Genomic DNA, 24,670 nt, shown 5'->3' with positions numbered 1-24,670 from the left:
CATCTGCATAAAATCTCTAGATTTCTCTGTAATTGCCCCAAAGGCAAACGTAATTAATAATATGGAAGCCAAATCAGAGCAGAATACATTATATGTATGTACTAAATTCTTAATCAATAAAAATCAGAATAATGAATTTTAAGAAACTTAAGATCATTTATCTTTTCTCACTCAGACATGGGTATACCATTTTGGCTTCTTTTATCCCAGTCTATATTCTAGGTATATATAAATAGAAATGATTAGGATATTTTTATGCCATTGATTATGTGATACCACTCTGAACTACTGTATATCATTTTATCACAGGACATTCTAATGTTATTTAGGCTATCTTATGAGGACTATGTTGTGTCAGACTTCAGCTGATATAATGTTCTAGTAAGGAAACGTCTGCACTCTTCTGTGACTGATTCTGCCAGAGTTAGAATTTCTAACCAAATTAGAATTTGACTGCTAACTTCTAAAAAATTGACTATTTTCGGACTTTCAATATAAACTCATACATTCACTCAGAAAATATATATAATTTTACAAATCACCAGTATTATATCAGAAAAATTATTTCTTGATCTCATCAATTCTGAAATGCTTTTTGTCTATTTCTGGATTCTATGTCCTTTTGATATAATTTATTAATGAGTAAGGCTAAATATTCCAAGTCTTCACCAGTGGTATTTGTAGGATATTTTCCTTGATCTAATATAGCTGTCCGATGATTTTGTAAAAGACCAGGCTTGCTTGATGAAATACTGTATATATAAAAAGAATGTTTGAGTCACGTACACATCACACAGGAAAGCCGCCTCTGAGACTTTTCATTCCAAATTCATCCTTACACTTGGATGAATATTTCAATTTTATGTTTTTGTTATTTGGAGGCCAAAGACAATTAAACAACTCTTATTTTAAATTGTGTGGGTCTATGTGTGGATGTGGGCATGTGAGTGTAGGTGCCCGTGGAGGCCTGAAGAGGGCGTCAGATGCCCCCAAGATTGGACTGAGAACTACTTGTGAGCTTCCTGCTATATCGGTGCTGGGAACCAAAATAAAACTTCTCTCTTTATAAGCTTATTATCTTAGGTGTTTTGTATACTGACAGAAAACTTATTTACATAGAAATATTGTTTTAATTCTCTAAGAGCCATTTTAAACATGAGGTTGTATAAAATCAATGTTTCCCCCCCCAAAAAAAGTGTGTGTAGGAACACATGGCAGAGATCTCTCCAAGTTATCTTATATTTAATATTCTAGTTTTGGGACTTCTTAAGTCAAATAAAAACTTCATATCATGTGTGGCTAAGTCATCCTGGACTTGTAAATAAAATCTTTCCTACTGTTCTACAGTGTTTTTTTTTTTTTTTAAATTTTAGGATTTCTTTATTATGTATACAGGGTTCTGTCTGCATATATTCCTGCAGTCTAAAAAGGGGCACCAGATCTCATTACAGATGGTTGTGAGCCACCACGTGGTTGCTGGGGATTGAACTCAGGACCTCTGGAAGAGCAACACCAACCAGTGTTTTTACCTTCTGAGCCATCTCTCCAGCTGTTCTACAGTGTTAAAATTGGTTTTTTAATTCAAATTTTCTTTATGATATTCTCTGAAGTATGGAGACACTAAAATTTCACTTAGCCATTTTTTTTTGCCATAATTCAACTGTTGACTTCTAGACTGTAAAAACTACCATGTCAAAGTGAATCAAAGAAACACATTTTTTTCAAGAATTTTTTTTTTTTTTTTAAATTTTGAGCTTAAAGAAGAAATACCCTGTCTGGGACTTCATTTGCTGTACAGTGTGACTGGCAGTGTGCTTGGTATCTGAGAACTGACTGACCGAGTGGAGAAGCCAGGGATTTCAGAACACATTGTTTGGTTTAATCTTAAGAAAAGTCACTCCGCCAACACAAATAACTCCAATTGGAACAGATTAGAGCAAATTAAAATTGCCCGCATTTAATAAATGCAGCAGTCCTGGGTGTCTGGGAGCATGGTGGAGGGAGGACAGAGGGAGAACACAGGCAAAACCCCAAACCATGTGTTCCTTCTCTGGGAAGCCACCTAAATACCCTGTGGGAGTAGTAGCACTTGACAGGCTGGGAGTTGGAGTCCAGACCAACATAACTCCCAGGCCAGGGGCTGGGGTGATGCTCCCAACTTACATTCCAGACTCTATGGATATAGGGGTGTGACAAGGAGCTGAGGTGATATTTACGACCAACATCTTAGGCTCTCTTTAGATAAAGGGGCATTGGCTTAAGTCTGGGTACTTTCTGTGGGCATGGGGCGAGGTGGGAGAGGAGAGAGCGAGAGTTGGCAAGGAGAGAGCGAGAGTTGGCATGCTCACGCTTAGTCAGCAGCAAGAAGAGTGGCTGGGGTGGCATCTGGTTTGCTGTCATACTAGAGTAGAAGAAGGCAGGGGGCTAGGAGAAAAATATTGTTATTATTGGCCATGCGAAATGGGGCTAGCCATGGCATGGGACACAATAGTAGATAAAACAAGATTTAAGTCCGCAGGTGTCCTTGATCCAGAAGAGTTGTTACCAATGGTGAAGTCCCAGGAGCTGGTGTTGGGGAGCGCTTTGTAGGTTGGTCTTGGCCCAGGCAACAGGAGTGACCTGTAAAATATGCTTGAAACTGCCTGGGGCTCTGGAGACTTTTAGTAGAACTTCTCAGCCGGGCGATGGTGGCGCACACCTTTAATTCCAGCACTCGGGAGGCAGAGGCAGGCAGATCTCTGTGAGTTCGAGACCAGCCTGGTCTACAGAGCTAGTTCCAGGACAGGCTCCAAAGCCACAGAGAAACCCTGTCTCGAGAAACTAAAAAAAAAAAAAAAAAAAAAAAAAAAAACAAAAAAACAAAAAACAAAAAACTTCTCCAGGAACCTGTGTAGTAGCTGTAAGAGAGAGAACTGGAACAGATTTTTAAAAGAAACTGGGAACTCTGAACCTCTGAAGATACACCTGAAACCTGTTAATCCTGGACTAAGAAGCCTGTTAAAGAGGCACACCTGTCTGTATTTTGGCAGGAAACTTCATTAAATGTCATGGATGAAGTAATAAGTTAATTGTACCTTAAGTTGTCAAATGCCAGTAGACAGATCTGGGAGGGATAAATGAGCAAAAAATGAGACAGATTTTTAGCTATCATGCAGTCCTAAAATCTCTCCCAATCCTTGGAGAACACTAGTCTTAGGAGCAGAGATGCCATTAGCTGCTGAGCACAAGAGGCCCAACGATTTATTTTTTTATGTGGGGGAAAGATTTAGTCTACCTGTCTTGGCAGGATGAGGAGATCGATTCCCAGAGTGAAGCATCCAGCAAGCTGAAGAGGTGAAAGACCGCTTTTTGCTGTGAGTGGCTTGGCCAAGGCCAAGGGCAAGCCTGGAGGCAGAAACTCCTTCTGTAACCACGCATCTTCCAGGAAGAGCTATAGGATGCTGCCGGAGCTGCACGTCTGTGTTCGAAGCTCTTTGATAAAATGCCATAATCTCAGATCTGTAAGGCACTTGAGAACTAGTGCAGGCTGGGAGTTGGAGTCTGGAACAATGCAACTCCCAGGCCAAGGGCTGGGGTGACGTTCCCAACTTAATATTACACACATGATTGATTCTGGAATGATAGAATGTTTACTGAGCTTTTCCTAATGGCGCAGGCAGTGTCCTAGTATCTGTTGCTGGGCTCTCCTGTCCTAGAAAAACCTCCGCTGCAAGAAAGTCTTGCTGAAAACTGAGCATGTACCATCTGCCTCCTTCCCCAGGGAGTGTAATAGCCCTGATAATCCAGTTTCTTCTTTTCTAAGCTGGGACAGGCAGCAGTGTTTGGTGGACTAGATACACAGATGAGCTGCAGAGAAACACACACACAATTCTAACACAGAAGGGCTCCACGCCTACTCTCGCTGTCATTCCCAGGGACAATGGCTGCTCTGACTTCAAAGCACAAACAAATATTTGTCTTTATCATTTTCTTGACCTTTGGAGCTTTGATACCACATGACAGTGATCTGGCTTCAACCCCTAAGACCCACAGCTTTTTACAGGCAATGCCTTCTAGCTTATGTGGTAGTTACAGTCTCTAACGGATAATCACTGAACTGTTCCCTAGGATGTGGTCTCTTTATTCCGCATGTGATGTCCTTTCCCCAAAGGAAAACAAAAGTTCCCCTTCCCGTCCAATACACAGTGGCTTTGAAAAACATCAGAAAACCTCACACCGGACTTCACTGAGCTCAGAGTTCATGCAGCGCATGGGGCAAAGGGTAGAGATGGGTGGTAACCACCAGTCAAAAGGTTCCCTGAATGTTGCTTTTGATTATAAAGATCTCTGATCATGCACCAGCCATTTCAAGCATAAGACTATAAAGTCTACGGCCTTCAAAAAGTGTTAGACAAGAACACACGACAGAGACAAAAGCAGGTTATCTGATATTTAGTATCCTAGCTTTGGAACTTCTTAAGTCAAACAAAAACTTCACAAATGTGTAGTTAAGTCACCCTGGACTTTTGTATAAAATCTTTCCTATTTTCCTAGAGTTAAAAAAATATGATTTACATTTGATTTCAAGGCATTCCCAGGATTTTTAAGCTATAAAGCCTCATTTGAAGGGCAAGCTGTGAATTCATGGGGGGGGGTCTCTTGGCTAGCATAATGAAATTCACACATAAATATAACTTAATCAGTAAGCAAGTCACAGCTGAAAAGGTTGAGGGGAGCACTACTTTGAAGATTAGGATAGCCGAGAAGGGACATGTTTTCTGTTTTTGACTAGGCAGAGGAAAAGATGCAGGAATCCCGAGAGGAGGGTGGTTGCTCTCAGAAAGAGGGTAATAATATACAACCATTTCTTTATATACATTTAATGACCTCAGGGGCAGGGTAATGGTGGGGAGGAAAGACGCAGGTGAAAGAAAACTGAACAAGCTCCTTGAGAGTCCAGGGTGACCCGGCAAGGTGTCCTCATACGCCATGACCATATTAAGTTGTGTTCGGGCACAAGATGTGTGACTCCACTTGGCTGAGGGGACAAGAGTCTATCACTGGCACTCGGGCTACCTCTGTATCTGGCAGAGTCACTGTCTTACAGTGCTAATCCCCTCATCGTTTGTATAAGACAAAGAGGAGCCTGAGTCTTCTTTGTCACTTTCTAGAAGGTGACCTTGAAGACATTATTCTTTGCTCTCAGCCTTGGCTTCTTGTCATTCTTCAGTCATTTCTCACCCACTCAGACTTTTATTAAACACATTCACTGTGTTAGCAGCAGAGAATACAAGCATGAAGGAGGATATTAACTCCGGCTTCCAGAGCTCCCCCAACTATCTAGACACTCCCTCCAGTAGCTGTGAGCCACAAGCATTATACAGTAAAAGTACGGCTGACAGATTAGTAGGCAGACTCACGGGAGTAGCGAGGAACCCGATGTACAGAGCTTTGGAAACACCTGTCTTTTGAATAGTCACCGTCAATTCTGTAGCAATCTTGTGAAGTCATGGCTCTTCTCTATCCCATAATGGGATTCATCCCAAAGTATCCCAGCAGTCTATAAATCATTTGATGAGATCACTGCTTCCTGTATGGGCAACTTCCCGCATCATGGGGCACTGGGGTGAAGCATTTACTCAGCCTAACTTTTGTTCTCATGGTCAAATCTACATAAAGCTAGTAGTAGTCCTCCATAGGACTTACTTTCAAGAAGGGAGCCCTGAGGAGGAGCCACTGAACAGTAGAGACAGAATGTCTGCTCTTATTGATGAACAGGTCTGGGTGGCCCTGAATTCTCTAATAGCAAACTCAGGAGAGTAAAACTTACTGGCCTTTGCTCTACCCTAACAAGCTATTAATATTCTATACTTTCCGTTGACACAAGGTCTTAGTCTAGGAAATTAACTGTTTGTACTTTGACCCCTAAAATATACAGGCAAAAAGCTTAGGTCGCTGAACCAGAGCCAGAGAAAGAAATTCCTTCTCACCTGGGTGCCAGTGGATACAGCATCCTGATGCTTAACTTGGGGTGCCAGGCTCCATTCTCATCCTCCTGGTATCTGCCTTGTTGGGGAACTTCACAGCCACACCCCTTCTGAGACATAAGGTGCCTACCTTTTTAGTCTTTTATCCATTCTGAAAGCCCTTAAGAAATTATTGCGAGGGATCATTGTTATTTACCAGAAAAATTGTTAACTATGTGTATTAATATAAACTGGAAACCTCGTGGGATGGGAGGAACTGTGAGGAACATCAAAAGAGGAACATTGAGGAGGAACATCAAAAGGAAAACATCCAAGACAACATTAGAGAGAGCCTAGGAAGAATACACGGAATATGATAAAAAGACATGAACTAATTTAATTCATTTAGTCTCAGACCTTATTAGTCAGATTTTCACACATTATAGCAATCATTCTGAATCCGGAGATGTTTAGTGTGGCTTAACCCCAACATAAACCTCACTAGTTATAAAGTAAGATGGTTAGTGTAGCTACAAGGGAGGAGTTGTGTGAGCTAAGATCATTTATCCTAGCTGATGTTTCGGTTGCCATGGTACTGATGAGGGATACAGCTGTGAAAAACCAAACTGTTGATCAAGCTTCTCATCCATCCTCTGCTTCCTGCCTGGCTGTGTGGCAATCCTCCACACAGCCGACATGAAGTTTTGCTCTAGAATTTTTCATAAGCAGCTATTGCACTCCCAATAAAAGAAGTTGAATGTTAAAGTCAAAAAATTAAACGACATTTTAAAATAAACCTTTTCCTATGTTCTTGCACCAACAACTCTTGAGTATGTCCATTATAATCTATTAAGGTAATGGGAGGTTATAAAAGTTGCTATAAATAAAGTATGACACCAAAATTAGAAGAGAAAGAGAAAGGCAAACACCAGTTTTCCACATAAATTATAAAGCTGGTATAATAATGTCTTGGTAGATCATTAGAAAGACATTAAATAATGACGAAAGAAAGACATCTCCCATGCTTAGTCCCTGAAGGTCCTGTTCATGCTTTTCTCTTTCAGATAAGAAAACCAACGCTGAAACAGGGAAGCCCACAAAACTGCCTAGCAGGTAATGTTGGAGCCAGACTGATGTCAGTATACCACTATGTAACTGAAGGTCTACACATTCCCTTTGCATTAAAAAATATTTCCATAAGCTGTAAAATGCAAATATCATGCCATGTTAACCTGAGTTACTGTTATCCTTGGCTGTAGGGACAAGTTCAGTGTTGTGCCCTGAATGAAAACCAAACATTAGCGATTTCAACTGTTATGGGGGCCTTACAGGAAGATTAGTTAATGCAGCCACGGGTTCATCACCCGGGTAGTTTTGATTCTACTGAGGCAGCTAATCTAAATTACAGGCATAAACACCCAGGGGAATAAAGGCAGCTGCTGGGATGTGAGCCTTGAAGAGTCACATCTATAACGTGACAGCAGTGACCCATGGCATTGGTGTTTAGTACAGGCGGTGAGCGTGAAAGTGATTTGTGATGACAGGAATGTAGGCACCGCCACCACAGAACGCCTTATGTGCTCTGATATAACCGGTATCACACAAGTCAGTTAGGAAATCCCCCTCCTAATCTGTCACAGCAAACCTGCACCTTTATAAACCTCCATCAGAAACTATTTCAATGCTTTGAATCAGATTCCTAAAGATAAAGCAAGGAAAACCTGCAGTGAGTTTGTGATTTATAGTTCTAGGTCTGAGGGAGAACTCTGAGCAGGAGATTAGCAGCTAGGAGAAGTCACAATACGGCAAGGAGGCAGGAAGTCTTTGCTGTTAGTGAGGAGGAAAAGTCAGACAAAACAGATCCTCTCTTCCCTTGGTCCACTAGAGACAGGCCATTCCTTTCTCACATATCTAGAGAAACTCAGCATTCAGTAGAGAAGACACAATACGGCACGGAGGCAGGAAGTGTTTGCTGTTAGTGAGGAGGAAAGTCAGACAAAACAGATCCTCTCTTCCCTTGGTCCACTAGAGACAGGCCATTCTTTTCTCACATATCTAGAGAAACTCAGCTTTCAGTAGAGAAGACACATGCAAACCATCACCAAAAGGTCCTGTTTCATGCCCAACAAGCTCTGACTGAATCATTTGTGTGAACTGAGTATATACATCACAGCTCTTGCAGCTTTAGAGGTTATGGAACCTCTGGGAGACTGGGAAGGTCATCACTGGAAGCAGGCTTTGAGGTTTTATAGCCAGGCCTCACTTCATGTTATCTCTCTCTACCTTTCTGAGTAGATAAGTGTGATATCTGCTTCCTAAATCCGAGGTCAACCTCTGAGCTGCAACTACTCCTTCACTGCTGAGATTTAAGGTAAGTCAAACCATTTTATCTTTAAAGTTGCTCTTTGTCATGGTATTTTATCACAATAACTAATAACACTTTTTATTTTATACTACGTTCATGGATTAATAACAATCTTCCAATTAAAACCAGCAAACTAGTGATTAGGTGTTGACTGAGTTTTCTGTTCTATCCTGTTCCCGCAATCATTAAGTCCCAAAGAAATCATACAGAGGTCTACATTAATCATAAACTGATTGGCCCATTAGCTCAGGCTTCTTATTAACTCATAACTTATATTAACCCATTTTTCTTGTCTATGTTAGCCACGTGGCTCAGTACATTATTCAGCGGGGCAGTCACATCTTGCTTCTTCTGTGGCTGAGACAGGACTGCGTCCTCTTCCCAGAATTCTCCTGTTCTCCTTGCCCCACCTCTACTTTCTGTCTGGTTGTCCTGCCTATACTTCCTGCCTGACTACTGGCCAATCAGCGTTTATTTAAAATATAATTGACAGAATATAGACCATTGTCTCACTCCAGTTAAGAGCTAAAATAGCTCTGCCGTGTAGAGATCTGCAAGTTGGCAAGCACTGCTCTCAGGACCTGCAGAGCCATTGCCATGTATGTGTATTTCTGTGGCTGAGATATCCAAATGTCTGTTTCTCCTTCATGACGCGGAGCTGTGGCTGGGAAGTGGCTTTTCGTCTACACACTACATTTCACAGGAACCAGGGCATAAAGATGCAGTCATGAGATGCACAAGTATCTGTGACACTTTGGGGGCAAGGTGGTGTCAGTAGAGAGAGCATGTATATCCCCACTCACATTTTCAACAAGATTCAAAGGCAAGGGTCAGCAGACCATAGCATGTGGGCAGAATGCAGCAAGCTACTTGTTTTACTGGAACCAACAACACTCTGTCATTGTCTATGGCTACCTCCTGGGCTAGGGCTACAGACTTCAGAAGCCATCTCGCCAGTCCCTACAGTGGAGATCTTTATCGTGACCTAAAGAAAACACTGAGTAAAATTGCATCGGTACCCAACTGGCTAATGTCCCAGGATAGTAAAAATATGACATTTTGGTTATCTTTTCTATGGGACAGACTAAAAGATACAGTTTTTTTTTCTATCTGTACTGAACAAAATTCATTGTGATATTTTCGCACTAGAATGATTTTTATCATGATCAGTCTTCTGAATGGCAGTATCTGTCTTGGTCTACAGTAAATAGCAGGTCAAACCAAGGCATGTACAGCTAGAGGATAGATAACCCCAGGAGGATCTGCTGCTCTATGTCTATCATGACCAAAAAGACACAAAACAAAATCTTCTGTGTATTTTAAAGTTTGGATGGTCTTATAAATACAGTGAACAAAAATGGCGTGAATAACCAAATTCCGAGCACCCATCTCTAGTGACCTCTTCTTCACACGGACCTCACTAGAATACTGATATTCTGTAGCAGGAGATCTATCTGTTTTTGTGATGTGTAAGATCTCAGATCTCTAGCTTTTAGGCTGTTGTGTTTCTGTGTATGGTATGTACTTAGAAGAGAGGATTTTGACTATTTTCACCATATAGAGATGATGTTTAAGGAGATAGGTATGCTCGAACTAACTTAAAGCCACACGTAATGTTTACATGGAAAACATCACATGGTCACTAATATTTACAATATAATTTTTAGGTTTTATGTATTAGTTAAAATAAATTCAATTTTAATTAAAATAACACACACACACACAATCTCTCTATGTTGTTTCCTAAATTTTCCCACCTGGACAATTTGGCCCTTTTTAGGCATCTTGAGAGGGAGGCTGCTTTAGAGCATCTTACTTGTTACTGCTGTGCATGTTGAATAGGGAGTCTTCTACCAGAATGTGTGGCCATGCTTCATTTGTGATCAGTAGGTTGGATGAACGCTGAGTGGCAGATGAGTGACTAGTGGTCTTTCTTAAGTTGAGGCATTCCACACAGCACTGGGGTTTGGTGTTAGCTGGGTACCTCTAGAAAAATGTTTAGTTCCTTATAGGCTTGAATGCTAACATGAATTACCCAAAGATGCTGGGGAAAAGGGACTCTCTTTCCTGTGTTTGTTTCTTTAGATCTTAGTAGGACTTTTGTTTCCTTTTGTTTGTTTGGATTTATGAGTGGGTCTTATCTGTAGTGTGTGGTTAAATAACTGTTTTCAAAACTATACAATGGATTTTATATATATACTCTAAATGAATTTACCTAGAAGCACAAGATAAACTAGAAAACTTTCAAGTTCCTGAATTTGGTCAAAATTACTACTTTATTTTATATTCTGTGTTAACTTCGATAGAACCAGCAGTCAAATAAGTACTATTATATAATGTCAGTTGTTGCCAAGTTAGAAAGAGACTGCATCAGGCTGTTGATCTTAAGTAAACCGCAATAAAGAGAAAAGCGTTTTTAAGCAGTTGAGGTGACGGTGAGACTCTCAGTTCTGAAAGTGTTTCTAGAAAGTGATATATTTGTTTGATTCAAAATATTAAAAAATCAGTTATTTAGTAACAAGCACATATAGGTTTCTGTCTTTATTAAGTTATGTTGAGGCAATATTTGGGAAGATCCTTTCCCCAAATTCACAAAGTTTAAATCAAAAGACCCCTACAAACTCAGGATGCTCACTTTCCCTCTGTAAGCTAGTCCCCTCTGTAAGCTAGTCCAATCTAGTCCAATGTGCTTTTATTTGTTTACTCTTTGCATCAACCATCTGACCACAGTCTACCAAGTGCTTTTAAAATCTGGACATTGTTCTGGGAGCTTGGACATTGCTATGCACATTTCCTGTGTGACACATGGGCACAGAAATAGCTGCCTCAGAAGATACGCTGCCTGAATTCAACTCTAGGTACTTCATTTATTAGCTCTGTAAAGTTCTGAATGTTATCAAAAGTTCTTGTGCACCCTGTCTTCATCTGGAAAATAGAAATTAGCAGTAACATCACCTACATCATTGTGTCCTTGGAAGGATTAACTAAAACAATCTTTGAAAAACACCTGGACCAATAAAAGGCACGCCAAGTAATAATAGCCTTCTGCAATTATCATCTGTTTGAGCACCTCATCAGAACTACGCACACACTAGTCACAAGCTGTGACCTGCTCTCAAGGTGTTATTCATGTTAAAAAGGAAACCAGCTACTGTTCTGTGTCTTCATCTCCAAGTAACACAGGAGTACCTTTTTCTCCTCTCTCAACAAAGTAAACTGAGATAGGAGTTGGAGTTAGGTATGTTTGCTTCTGATTCCACTGTCTGTAGTTCACGGGAGAATCCTACAGGAAGATGGTTCAGTGTTCTTCTCGCTTTGTCTAAAGTAAGTCGGGGCATTTTGTTGCAATATTGGCACTGCACTTATTTATGAAAACGCCTCTAACAAAGAACATGCTTGATTGGGATGGGTAGAGTAGTCGCCTTCCCACCCCTCAGGAAAGAGGAGCAGAGTAAAAGTATATAATGGAATACCTGGGAAACCATTTGACCTCGGCATTATGAGGTAACTATGAATGCCAGAGGGCTATGCTCTGAGGCCAAGTGTAGCAGTTTTTGATAGAAAATCATGCAAATAGCATTTATCAGATGTGTTTATCGCATGACGGGAACCAAAGAGGTTTGTCTGTGTCGTTTCCAACCACATCTCCAGCTGTCCTTGCTTCCTCACAAGAACCCAAATTTCCTTTGACATCATCTTACTCCCCCTGAACCAGAGGCTCAGAAACCCGTGGACCATTGCTGCAGCACATGCCAAACCTTACAAGTGCCAGGGCTCACATGACCACATACTGAGACACGCTCTCCAACAAGAAAAACAGCTGTACTACTGATAGACAGGAGGGACACCCATGACTCCGCCGCTAGCAAGCAACGGCTCAAGTTTTAAGATTCAGGCCACCTGAGCTTCCGTTCTTAGTATACTACGAATATGTGTGGCATGCTCTTTTAGAGAAGATGGTCTCGTGCTGTGAAAAGAAGGGAAGAATGAAGGTATATGCTAGAGTACTTGGGAAGCCATTTGACTTCTACGTTATGCAAAATGAGATGACTATGGATGTCCAAAAGGCCACGTTGCAAAGCCAAATGTAGCAGTTTTTGAAAAAAAATAGAAAATCTCTGCCAATGTATTTATAAATAGAACCTTCAAGGCCAAGACAAAACTCTTCAAGGATGATTTAATTGACATTGACTAATGAGTGACTTCTTCCTGCACGCACAACAGAAGGCGAATAGGAATTTCACACTGCGGCGTTTATATAGCAATTTTCTAACCCACTCTGACACCCAAGTCATGTACCTTCTGCTAAATTTTCATCCAGCTGATAGGAAGAGACAGCTTGGCATCGTACAAACAGGCAGTCCTGCGTGACTAATAATCTCCCAATCCCGGTGAAGGGGAAAAATTCATTATTTCTTCCAGTCAGGATTGATTCAGAAGGGATGCCAGCCAGGAATCAGAGAAGGAGGAGTAGGGCTGCTGGTGCTGACAAAGCAGATGGTGAGCTGATCACTTGCCGTGTATCAGCTCCAATTACATAAAAAGATAAGAAACGCAAGGCCTAGAAGGAGGCGTAAACAGCTCATTATGATCATGGAAAAGAGCGACGAGGAGGGAAGAGCAAACACAATAGGGGGCTATTTCTAAATTTTACCTCTAAATAGACGCACTATCTGGCTGTGGCTAAGCCAGGCCAAGGCTCCCTGATCGTGCGGCCTGGGGTTTTGAGAAGCAGGCCATTCAGTATTCAGCTCAGTTGCTCATTTAAAGCACTGCACTAGGGTAGTTATGCTAATGGCTTCATTTCTGTGGCGAAAAGGGGTCTGTTTGGGATTCTCAAATAACTCCCCTAATTTGTCTAAGAAATTCCCCTATGTCTGTGTATGTTGGTCACCACAAATGTCCAGAGAAAAGACACGTGGCTAACCTGTATGTAACGCACTTTCCTGGAGGACTTCTGCAAGCCCAGGCTCTACTGTGGAAACTAGGGCCTGTATTGTCAGAGGAGGAGCACCGAGCAACCGAAAGATGGTAGAGGACTAGATGGTGGCTCAACAGCCAGAGTGTCATATATAGGAGACAGCTTTGGAGTTCCAGGCACTGGGGTTAGAGGCTCACGGTGTATATGAGATGAAGCCCACTCTAGCGGAACAACTCGTTAATGGGGGCATGAACGGATCTAGACCTAGCCGTATTTTCAATGTGGCACATGTCAACTATCAGAACAAGGAAGATGCTCTGAGTAGTGAAAGGATGCTACGTTCTGCCTAGCCCTGGTTGGCTCTGGGGGTGTTTAAGTTTCCTACCAGGCAGAGGAGAAGAAGCGGGTTTCAACACAGGAAGGTCACGTAGAAAGGCACACAACTGTAGTGCAGGCATGCTCTGGACCACTGGTGGAGGAGGAGGACTTGTTTGAGCCTCAGTAAATCACCTCATATACTTGCCTTTAGTCCAGTAAGTAGGGTTTACTGATTTGACCTCTCATCTCGTGTAGCTTTCTTTGAGGTTACATCTGGGGATCACTGGTGCCAGAGTTGCTTGGAGCTCTTGTAAGAAATCCAAACTCTTGAGTCCAATATTGGTACATTGACTTTGAATCCAGGCTACAGCCCTGTGAGCTGCCCCTTAAATACATATTCCAGGTATTAAAGATGGAGGACCACTAAGGGCCATCCATGCAGATCCTGAGCAATTCAGAGATGAGCCAATCTGATTTCACAGACTCACTATGTAGTTGAAACACTAGATCAGTATGTTTTAAAAGTTATACTGGAACAAAAAATATAGAAAGACATATTGTACAATATTAGGAAAAGGTATTTCCCATGAGTATTCCTTTCTGGTCTATCTGAAAAATGTACATTATATTTAAATGTCATCAGAACTGAGAACTTGCAAGAGTAAATATATATGTGTATGCATCTATATTTAATGATGTATAAAGTGTTATATAAATATTCTATAAATCAGCACTAAATACTAAGCAATTCCAACTGTAGGGTAGCAAGAAGTTTGAGAGTTCTCTGTAATTTTACTTGAAATCATGTATTATTTTCTTCTAGTGAACACTTTATGATTTAATATTATGTCCTTAAATTTTTTTTCTGCCAAAATCTTAGTATTGAAAAAACTGTATTAGAATCTCTGGAAAAGTATTTGATTAAGTGGCCCACATGTCACTGTAATTTCGCTGAACTGGCAAGTTACTAGGCAAATAAAACGGAATATTATTCACTTGTCAGAACTGAGGATTTACATTTGTTACAGTAGTTCAAGTTGACCGTGATTGTGGGCAGTGTCGTTGCAGTGGGAAGAGTTGAAAGCGGTGGCCTCTCTGATCAAGGCTTGCAGTAGATGGAGATGGAAGCTCCAGAGAAGGAAGAGGAGGGATGGAGTGTGAATGAGAGTGGCGGGTGATGAGAGGGAAAGAGGAAGGCGGGAGTGTGTGCGTGCATGCGCGCGTGTGTGACAATATGTCTCTGTGTGTGTGTAAAGCCAGAGAGAAGGGAGGGAGGAGGAGGGGTGGGAAGAAGAAGAGAGGAGAAAATTGGGTCATATGTCAGTTTTGAAAGGTTGTGGGGTTGGCAGCAAGGCAGTATTGTCATTCAGGTGCCTCATGTATTTCGTGGAATGCCAGTTTCTACAATAGGAACATTGTTTGCCTTACAGGGCTGCTCTGAGCATCCAATCTGCAGTTTGTGCACATTAAAGAAAGGGTAGTGATTAAACTAGATCCTATACATGCAACAGAAACCTTTTAAAAACTGGATTTTATTTTTGATACCTGGGGTGAATGTCAACCAGTGACTTTCTGCCCAAAGAATCAAACTTGAACTTAATCTTCCCAATTTCATAAGCTTCAGAAGAGTTGATACTATGGACAGACAGGTACCAGGGCATGCTTTTAGAGGCAGAGCTTCTATGGGCAGCCTCCCATTTATTCTGAAATTTTCAAAGACTGGTTGTATAAACTGCTACTATTTAAAGTATACCTGGCTGTAAAATATGTTGGTGACAATAATTTTTTGCTTAAAGATCACTTGCAGAGATTCATAACATCAGTTAGTATGCACACAGAACATATAATTATAATTATAATATAATATAATATATACTTCTTATATAACTGTATGATTAAAAACAAATAAAAGGGGATATGTGGAGAAACTGAGCTTCCAGCATTGGCAAGGTCAGGCTTGGGGGTCATGTCTGTAACTACAGCACTCACAAAGCTAAAGCAGGGAAATTATCTTTGAAAAAGGTAGACAAGAAGCTAGGAATTTCTAGCAAGACATGTTTTTTTCATGTATGGATTTACAGGTATTCAAAAGTTTAGAAAATGTGACTTGGGCTCCAAAGGAAAGTGATATCCACCATGATTCCTTAAAAGAGCGATGGACTATGACATCCCATAAAAACTCATCTGTGTGGTGTCTTTAAACCTTAACTGCTACTGTTCAAACAAGTCAGTTATGGTACCCAGCAGGACCCATGGCATCGATCATGTCCACCTGTCCTTTATCTTCTCCACTCCCAACCCTAACACCTTTCCCGTTCCTTAGTAGCCCCTCTTCCACCAGGTTCCTTTCCTTTTTGTCTCTCCACCTCTCTTCTCTTCTCCTCCTTTTCTTAGTGTTTACATTTCCACATATGAAAGAGACCACGATGACACTTGTGTGTTCACTAGTCCTCTTATTGCTGTGACAAAAGACCTGGCAGAACCAATTTAAGGGAAGAAGAGTGTATTCTGGTTCACAGGTGAAGACAGTTCAGGGCATCATGGGGGGTGCAGAACTCATGGCAGCAAGAACTCACATTTCAATGGACAAGAAATGTAGGAAGACTTGGACCACGCTGCAGCTCACAAGGCTTGCTTTCCAGTTACCCACAACCTTCAATAGGCCTCATGTCTTAGTCTTAAAAGAATCTTGGGCTCAAGTCTTCAAACATAAGAGCCTATGGAAGACTTTGTGTATTCAAACCATAACCATTTGTCCTCTGGGTCTGTGTTAATTTGTTTAAAATGACGCTCACCAGTTCCGTCTATTTTGTTGCAAGTTATAGAATTTTATTCATTTTTTTTGTAGTTGGATAACACTCCATCGTGTGTATGTAACTTTCAGTTTTTGTATCTTATTCATTGTTTGATGAGTGCTTAGCTTGATTTCATATTTTGGCTGCTGCAAATAGTGCATCAACACACAGCTAAATCTTTAATATGTTGTTTTCATTTCTTTTAGATCTACACTTCGGGTACTATAGCTAAAGAACATGGAAATTTAATTTTAAGTTTTTTTTTTTTGAAGAATCTGTATACTGTTTCCATAGTAACTGTATTCATTTACATTTCTGCAGAGTTGAAGGGCCCCCTTTATCACCAGTGTTTACTGTTTTATTGGTTTTTAGAACAATAGTCATGCTAGCTACATGGCATCTTTAAAGAAAAATAAAACATGGTTGTGAACGGTCTTAGAAGACTTCTAGCCAGATAGGTCCAAACCTCTTACTGAGAGTCCTTCAGGGGAGTCCAAAGGAGGAATTTTCCAAGGTCTAGATAAATGTGTGGTCACAAGCTGTGAATTTCCTCTGGGCAGACCCTCCTCATGTTGACCTGGGTCTGAAAGAACACCCTTTATATCATCTCTGGAAGCATGAAGGGGTCGCCCATCCCCACTCTCCCCAGAGCTGCACATCAGCCTCTTCTGGGAGCTCTGGTCAGCAGGTCTGGGGTCCGTCAGTCAGCAATGCCACACTCCGGAAAGCAGTCCCCAACCCCATGACACTTACATGCCAGCCAGAGCCGTTCCAGTTCCTATTTCCCGGCCCTGTGGCTCTTGCCAGGCCTCACTAAAAGTTCATTTAAGCTCGCTGTTGGGTAGAATGGTACTTAGCAATCAAAATAGATGCCTGTATTGAACAGGCTCTTTATCCACACTCCTAGATTTCCATTTCACCTGCTTCCCCTGGAAACAACATAAAGCATATTTAGCCCTTTCAAGGATGTTACATTAAAAAAATATATTAGCAGTGGTAATCTTATATATTTTATTTAGTCAGAGATGTTCAAATTGCTCTTTCTGCGTACAATCAGATTGATTATATAGACTTAAATCAAATGTTGAAATTCTGAAATCTATGACAAGAGAAATGAATCTCTCCAGCAAGGAAGACTGCCAGGGGCCTCTTATTGAAAGAACAAAATGCAATGCATTTCTGGAGACAAAAGCACCATCACTTGTTCTAACCTTTTTCAGTCCAGCACACAAAAGAGGAAAGATATTTTGTTTAACACCAGAAACCTACCAATAAAAAAAATCTGAAAGTCATCGGTAACCAAGGAAACTAACGGCGAGTGGCTGAGTGTCACCGGAACTCATTCAAAGCAGGATGAGAAGGGGTAGGAGGAAGATAATGCAACACAGGTTGAATCCCATGGCAAGGAAAGCCGCGCTGGTGCAGGATTGAGGAAGTGCCAGTATAAGCTACACTTGCCGATTCCTCGGATTAAATCCACAGTTACCAGCAACACGGCACAAAGAATACCTATCTTCAAGTTTTGAAGTTCTGTTGATAATAAAGTCAATCTGGTATTTCATTCTGTCTGTGGCTCTTTAGGGATCCCCAGTTTTATACTCAAGGATTGTCATTCTAGCGTGTATATCAAATGCTATTCACTGCTTAAATGCTGACTTGCTTTTGGGATGGCCAAATCACCACTTCTTGAATATAACACTGTCAATCATGCTAATTTTAGATGCAGATCCAACCGCCTATACACACAGCTCTCTTGATTCATTTTAATAACCAGTCAAAAGTAGTCACAGTATGCCAACTGTCCACTGAGTAGGAAAACAGAGAAGAGGAAACAGAACTGTGGGCCCAGGAACAACACCTAAGAGACATAGCAAACATGCAGTGGGGTTTAAAAGCAATTGACTTGGAAAAAGAAAGTAGGCACTGTGCCTTTCCAGTTAGCTGCACACAGTGTGTGGATAGGTTTTAAGTGGAATAAGAGTTGGCATCAGCTTGGGCAGCCTCCCCAAGGTGTTGAAGGAGAAAGGGGAAGAAAGAAAGACTGGAAGCAGCTGTAAGAAGATTCTCTTATGGAAAGTATGTCAGGTGTGATTTCTCAGCAATAAGTGTCAACAGTTGGTGCTTGAGGCAAGGGAATGAGTACACAAAAATGTATTGTGCATGCACATGTGTATGTGCTGCAAGGCTTGCTCTAGCTTTCCATGCAGCATAATTTGAACTGTGGCAACGGCTGGTGGGTAAGGGCATGTGATGTTTATAGAATCAGAATGGAAGGGGTTATTAAGAAAAATCAGCCCTTCATTTCCAGGCAGACAACCATCCAAACCACTGTATATAGTGTCACCTCATTCATTTTTCTGTTTTCTGAGATGAGATTCTATAATACTACATATATTCTCATTACAACATTTAATAAATGCTTTTGGGGGTGCTAAGAACCTGATCCAGAAGGTTATGAATAGTTCGCCTTGACTTTATATCTCACAAGGCAGATGCAACTATCTTCATATTACAGATGAGAAGCAAGGTTTAAGAGAAGTCAGCTGACTTGCTCAGGATCAAAGGGGCCCGACACAGGGCTGCAGGAAGAGGTTCAATGCCCAAACAAGGCTGTTCCTTCTGATTTAGTTACTTCTCTGTTGCTGTGATAAGACATCATGATCAAGACAACTTATTCAAGAGAGTGTTTTTTTTTTTTGAGCTACAAAAAAAGAGAGTTATAGTCCATTATCATCACGGTGGGGAGCATGGCGTTAGGCAAGTGTAGTTCTGGAGCAGTAACTGAGAGCTAACACCATGAGACAGTAACTGGGAAAGAGAACTGATATGGAATGACTCCCAGTGACACACTTCCTTCAAAAGGGCTTAATTCTTCTAAAACAATTCCACCAACTGGGAACCAAGTATTTAAATATATGAGCCAATGAGGGATATTCTCATTCAAGCTTCAATACCTTCTATAAGACACCATTTTCCTGGGAAACTCATTTTAGAGCCTCCCGATTTCAAAAAGTCATTTGGTCATGTCGGCATTTTCATTCCTTCAGTCCTGGAGACATGTCTGTATATTGCAAACACCCCAACAACAAATCAACAATAGCAACAGAAAATAAAAACAAACAACCAAAGCAAAGCAAACAAAAACAACAACAACAAAAAAAAACCATCGGACATTCTCATCACCAGGGAGGAACCAGGCGCTGAATTTCCACTACTGCTGCAAAGCCAATGCCAGCACAATGCCCGCTCTGCCTTCCCAGTTCCGTTCTTAGACGATACAACTAGGAAGCCCATTAATTATAGCACACGTGGACTACAACCCAAGGGGACCTGGAGCTGCCTACTTGTGGTTCCTGTTTGGAATCAAGTCAGGAATTTCTTGGCGCGGAGTGAATGGCAGACCTTAGGTGCCATCCTAAGGTATTTTTTAATGTGAGCATTGTCATGCATGACGTTCCTCCCAGTTAAGCTTAAGTGGTGGGCAAAAGGCGCTGTCTCCGGGGACACGGAATCACCCGGCTTTGAAAAGAGACTGCTGGCATACATCTTGACAGAATGAACCAGGCCTGTGAACTTGGGGCCGTGCCAAGCAACAAATTAGTTCTGCATCGAGTAGATGAGGCTGTAATTTCTTTTTCTTGGCTGGAGGAAGGGAGTGAACTTATATGGGCAGACATTCTGAGAAATCCTCATAGGCAGGTGGGATGCCAAAGTGTTCTGTGTAAGTCTGAGGAATGGAAGGAGTGAGACTATATGTACACTGGGTCAGACGGATCTCTATCTGAGATGGGCAAAGTGGGCAATCAAACACAGCTGCAGTCTTTCTTGGTGAAGCCCAACCTATAGGCTAATAATGACTTTCAGGCAGGGTCTCACACTATAGCGCAGGCTGGTCTCGCTCTCACAGCCATCTTCCCGTCTCAGCTTCCTGACTGCTGCGATTATTACTCTGCTCAGTAGTTTCTACACTTCTTTTGTTCTTTTCGTGCTTGTGTGTGTGGTGTCCATTTGTGTGTATATGTGCATTCACATGTGTGTCTACCTGTGCAAGTGCACTGGTGTGTGTGTGTGTGTGTGTGTGTGTGTGTGTGTTTGGGCCCAAGTCTGGGATCAGGAATCTTCCTCAAGATCTCTTCAACCCTCCTCTTTGTGTCAGCTTTGCTGGTCACTTTAAGGATCTAATGACCTCTTGTCTCTGCTTCTGAGGCTGGAATTACAGGCACACTCTAGACATGGGTTCTGGGATTCCAAACCACAGTCCTCTCCCTGGTGTGGAGATGTTTTAACCATCTACCTAGTGTAATGTGTACATTTTTAAAGGGCTGGTAAAAGAAGAGAAAGATTATAAAAAGATTGTATATGGTCTAGAATATTTACTATCCAGCATTTTAGAGAAAACTTCAGGGGTCTCTGGTTTTGAACCTTGCTTCTGTGGTTCCTCTCTGGCCTCATTCGGGGTATGTGATCACGTTTTAAAACCTAACATCAATTCCTGTGTCAATTGTTTATGATTTGGCTGTCTGTGATAAACTCTCTCCTGTCCTCACTCAGGCTTTATTTCTGTACTAGGATTCTACTTTGGCCAGTAAGGACCACACACTGAGTGGCCCCATCCATTGTTTTTAGTAGCTCAAGGTCATGTGGCTGGGATGCCTTGTCAGCTCAATCAGCACTGGACAAGTACCCTGGAGCCCTGTAGGAGCCCAGCTCTGAGAAGCAGCAGTTAACAGACTCAGATGGCCAACCTCATCAACCAGCCTTTGTCTCTGACGTCTGTGATTTCCGCTTGGCTAGCTCTGCTCCAACTTCTGCTGGTCCTGATGTCTACTTTCTCATCCTCTCAAGATGCCTTGTCAGCCCTGCATAGCTGGGATTACTTCTCATTGGATTTTCATCCAAACATAGTGATGAGCAAAATCTGCTTTTTGCTGCCTTTAGCCTGTATCCATCTTTGGTTCTCTCCGACACAGCTATTGCATCTTTGGTTTGGCAGTGGCCTTTGTTCTTTTACTACACACCCCACAAATCACCAGCAATAAGAGAAATCTTAAGAACACCCTAATCTCTGAAGCCGCTATGTCATGCACATATTCCTGGACCATGCATCACTGGCACCAGTGCTCAGAATTCCTTCTGTGAATCTCCCTGAGTGTTCGTCATTTGGGTTTATGCCTTATTCTCTGATAATTTGTTCTCTTTTCTACATACACCTTCCAACACTGGTGCTGCTTGGGACTATCCTGAGCCTCTTTCCACATGCTCCACACCCTTACCAATGGTTTCAAGCAACATTGCCTATATCTTTATGGCACCAATTCGATTTTTAAGTATGTGAACATCTTGTTCTGTCAAAGTTGCTGTGCATCAAACCAAACATCCTCATCCCCAAACCTCATCCTCTTGTACTTCTCTTATCAGCTGAGAACATCTCGTTAAACTAGTAGCCAATCCATGATATTCAGACACTTAAAAGCTCAAACTATCCCTCCTCTTCCATATTTTATAATAAAATCCTCTAAATTTTATGGTGAATATGGATAACCAACTCCATTGACCCTTTACATATAATGTAATGTATGCCATCATCCTCATAACAACTCCTGTGTTTGCCATTTTATAAATCAACAAATTCAGGCTCAGATGGGATGTTTACTTTTCCAAGCTTACCACTAGGTAGGGACAGGGATACTCCAGAGTGTCTGCTTGCATGTGCTCCAGGGGCAAGATCAAAGTGATCATATAAACTGGAAGTGTAGAATGTGGAAACAGAAATGTGTCATTATTATAACAGAGACTTGGAGACAAACATGGGAATACCTGGCTCAAACCCCTTTATCTCTTTTATATATGTCTATGAAATAATTATATTGCTGAGGCTCTCGCATANNNNATATACTCTGCCATACCTACATGGAAAACAAAGGAGGTACCTGCTCCCTTCCCTTTATACACTGAAAGCCAAGGGCAAGTGCTAAGGTAGGGATTTGATTTCTTGCCAGGCCCAGTGGTCCATGGAGCAGGTGCCAAGGCCCCAGGGTACAGGACTGAACATGGTCTTGTTTCCTGGGGTGGGGTTCTCAATCCTTTGGGCACCTGGGGTTCACAGACCACAGAGCACTCTTGTCCTATTCTGCTGTCCTATTCTTAAAGATATTTTAAAAATCCTGGCCACAAGCAGTCCAGACAATCAATTTTTTGTTTAAATGTCTACCACTTTTAGAGCTCAAGGAAGCTTGAAATTTTAGCTTTTGGAAAGAAATCGTATCCCCACAGGATGTTTTTCTCAGTGTGGTCCATTAAACTGCATCCTGGTCCCCTCTACTCAAAGATCTGATAAACTCTCTATGGCTTGTCTCAAATTCATTCATCCCATAATGCCTGCTGGGTTAGGCAGGCTGACTTATCCCTGCAGTGGCCACTCCCTTACCCAACTGCTGCACTATGAAGTGACCCTGCTGTCCCATGAAGATGGTTTGTTAGACTCTTCAAAGTCTAACGATGAAAACAGACTCATTCTGAAGCAAGTCACTGATGACTCTCTGACAACATGAATCATTCATCTTACATATTCTATTGTGATGCTCCATAGAATTCTCGAATCACTCTAAGTGGTTGCCTGTTTCATTTTTTTTTTACAACCTCTCCCCTTTCTCCTGCCATTGGTTTCTTTTTCATTAACCCCATGATTTCCAGGGTGCCATTTGTTAGGAGTCTGTACTCATCAGACTTTTTAAAAAAAAAAAAAAAACAAAATGTAGCCAGTGAGTAACTTATAGCATGAATGTTCTCCTTCATTAGGCTGAAAAAAGCCTTCTGAAACTCACAGGCTCTAGTGCTGAGAAGCAACGGAAGCAATGTTTTCAACAGGATCCATTAATTTTGATGGATACTTTAATTTTGCTTAGTGATAGCCATGTATTTCCACTGCATAAAACGCTTGCAGAGCTAGTAAGCAGAGAATTAGTGAACTCTTCTAGAATGGTTGTGCGTGGAAGAAAAGGAAGCATAGAGAAACAGAGTTCCTTCTACCCTTGCACTCTTTGCATGGGAGTTATCTATTGATATGTCTCTTCTCTCATGGACCCACAACTATGGGTTCTTTACCGTTTTCTGAGGCTGCTGGGAATGTGGACACTCAGCCCAGAGAACTGCACCGTCTGTCCCTGAGAAAGCCAGGGTCACATTACGGTGGCTTAATGATAGGCTCTAGGTATAGGCTACTTCTGCCATTCATTGCCCTGTATCGCTGGGCATCTGATCACAACCCTTGCCCTTTTTATGGGCATCTGTAGGTATGTGTTTCCCCCATGTAAGCGTTCTACTGGAACCAACTGCTTGGTGGGGATTAAAGAAGGCACCGTGACAAGGCTTTCTCCCTTGCCCCTGGGTGCTGGAGAGGTGCTCCGAGATCTAGTCATTACGCTCATTCAAGTTATGTGAACATCCTACTGAGAGACTCAGCAGATCTCCCAGGTGGGACTGAGAGTCTGGTTTCTTAAACACACTTTAGCTGTGTCTATGTGGACCAATGACTACACTTCTGAACTTAAGGCTGTGGGTTCAATGACACCGTGACACCATTGAAGGCATTTTAAGAAGAGCTCCTCGAGGAAAGTCCAGGTTGCAATTTAGAACAAAGAGGTGCTTTCTTTGTACCTGCTGTCCTACCCTACTTCTCCTTGAAGCTGTTTATTTAGATGCTTAACTTAAAAAAAATCACTTAACTTATTTAGTGTGCACATGAGAGTACTGAGTGCTGTGTGTGTGTGTTGTCTGCCCCATGTCCTCTCATTTCCAGTTGATTTCCTTTCATCCTGTAAGAGAGATCCTTTCCGCCTTCTTTCGCTACACACATTTCATTACACCATTTCCCATCCCCCTAAGATCTGCCCCTCCCCCTCATGATCTTTCTACTTCCCCTCGGAGCCTTTCTTGTGACTGGTGGCTTCCCAACAGGAAATGACAGTTAGTTTGTCAAAGTATTATCGTTTGATCCCTTACCTTTCTGAACTGACCACCACTTTCATCCCTCGTCACACCCACACTCCTAGAAACAAATAGCTCGCTATGGCCCAGCTTCCATCTTTTGGTACCAGAAACACCCACGTTCCTTTACTCCTTGGGGCTCTTGTGCATACTGGAGTCTTCTTCACCCAGCGCTAAGTGCTCAAAGATCCACGGCATCGTCTCCGAAACCTTGTTGAATCCTCTGCTCTTCCAATGATTCCTGACAGATCTGATTTATTTCCTTCATTCACCTGTTTCATTCATGCACCCTGCAGCTTGTATGTTCTGTGGGGTCCTCAATAGTCACCCCAAGAACGCA

General features: G+C 41.8%; 1 protein-coding gene and 1 long non-coding RNA gene across 2 annotated transcripts in view; one reads left to right on the top strand and one right to left on the bottom strand.

Moving 5' to 3' along the window:
- Lhfpl3 (LHFPL tetraspan subfamily member 3) overlaps positions 1–24,670 on the bottom strand; it is a 398,415-nt gene that overhangs the window by 145,590 nt on the left and 228,155 nt on the right. The window lies entirely within an intron of this gene.
- LOC126500156 (uncharacterized) overlaps positions 1–24,670 on the top strand; it is an 80,288-nt gene that overhangs the window by 18,627 nt on the left and 36,991 nt on the right. The window contains exons 3-4 of the long non-coding RNA XR_007591261.1: positions 7,010–7,058; positions 8,241–8,316. This is a non-coding gene — a long non-coding RNA (uncharacterized lncRNA). The remainder of the gene's footprint in view (positions 1–7,009; positions 7,059–8,240; positions 8,317–24,670) is intronic.

This window comes from Alexandromys fortis, unplaced genomic scaffold (genome assembly GCF_014885135.2).
Source record: "Alexandromys fortis isolate MF-2015 unplaced genomic scaffold, M_Fortis_MF-2015_v1.1 scaffold_38, whole genome shotgun sequence".
NCBI classification, from domain to species: Eukaryota; Metazoa; Chordata; class Mammalia; order Rodentia; family Cricetidae; genus Alexandromys; species Alexandromys fortis.
This window is presented reverse-complemented; position numbering and strand designations above follow the sequence as displayed.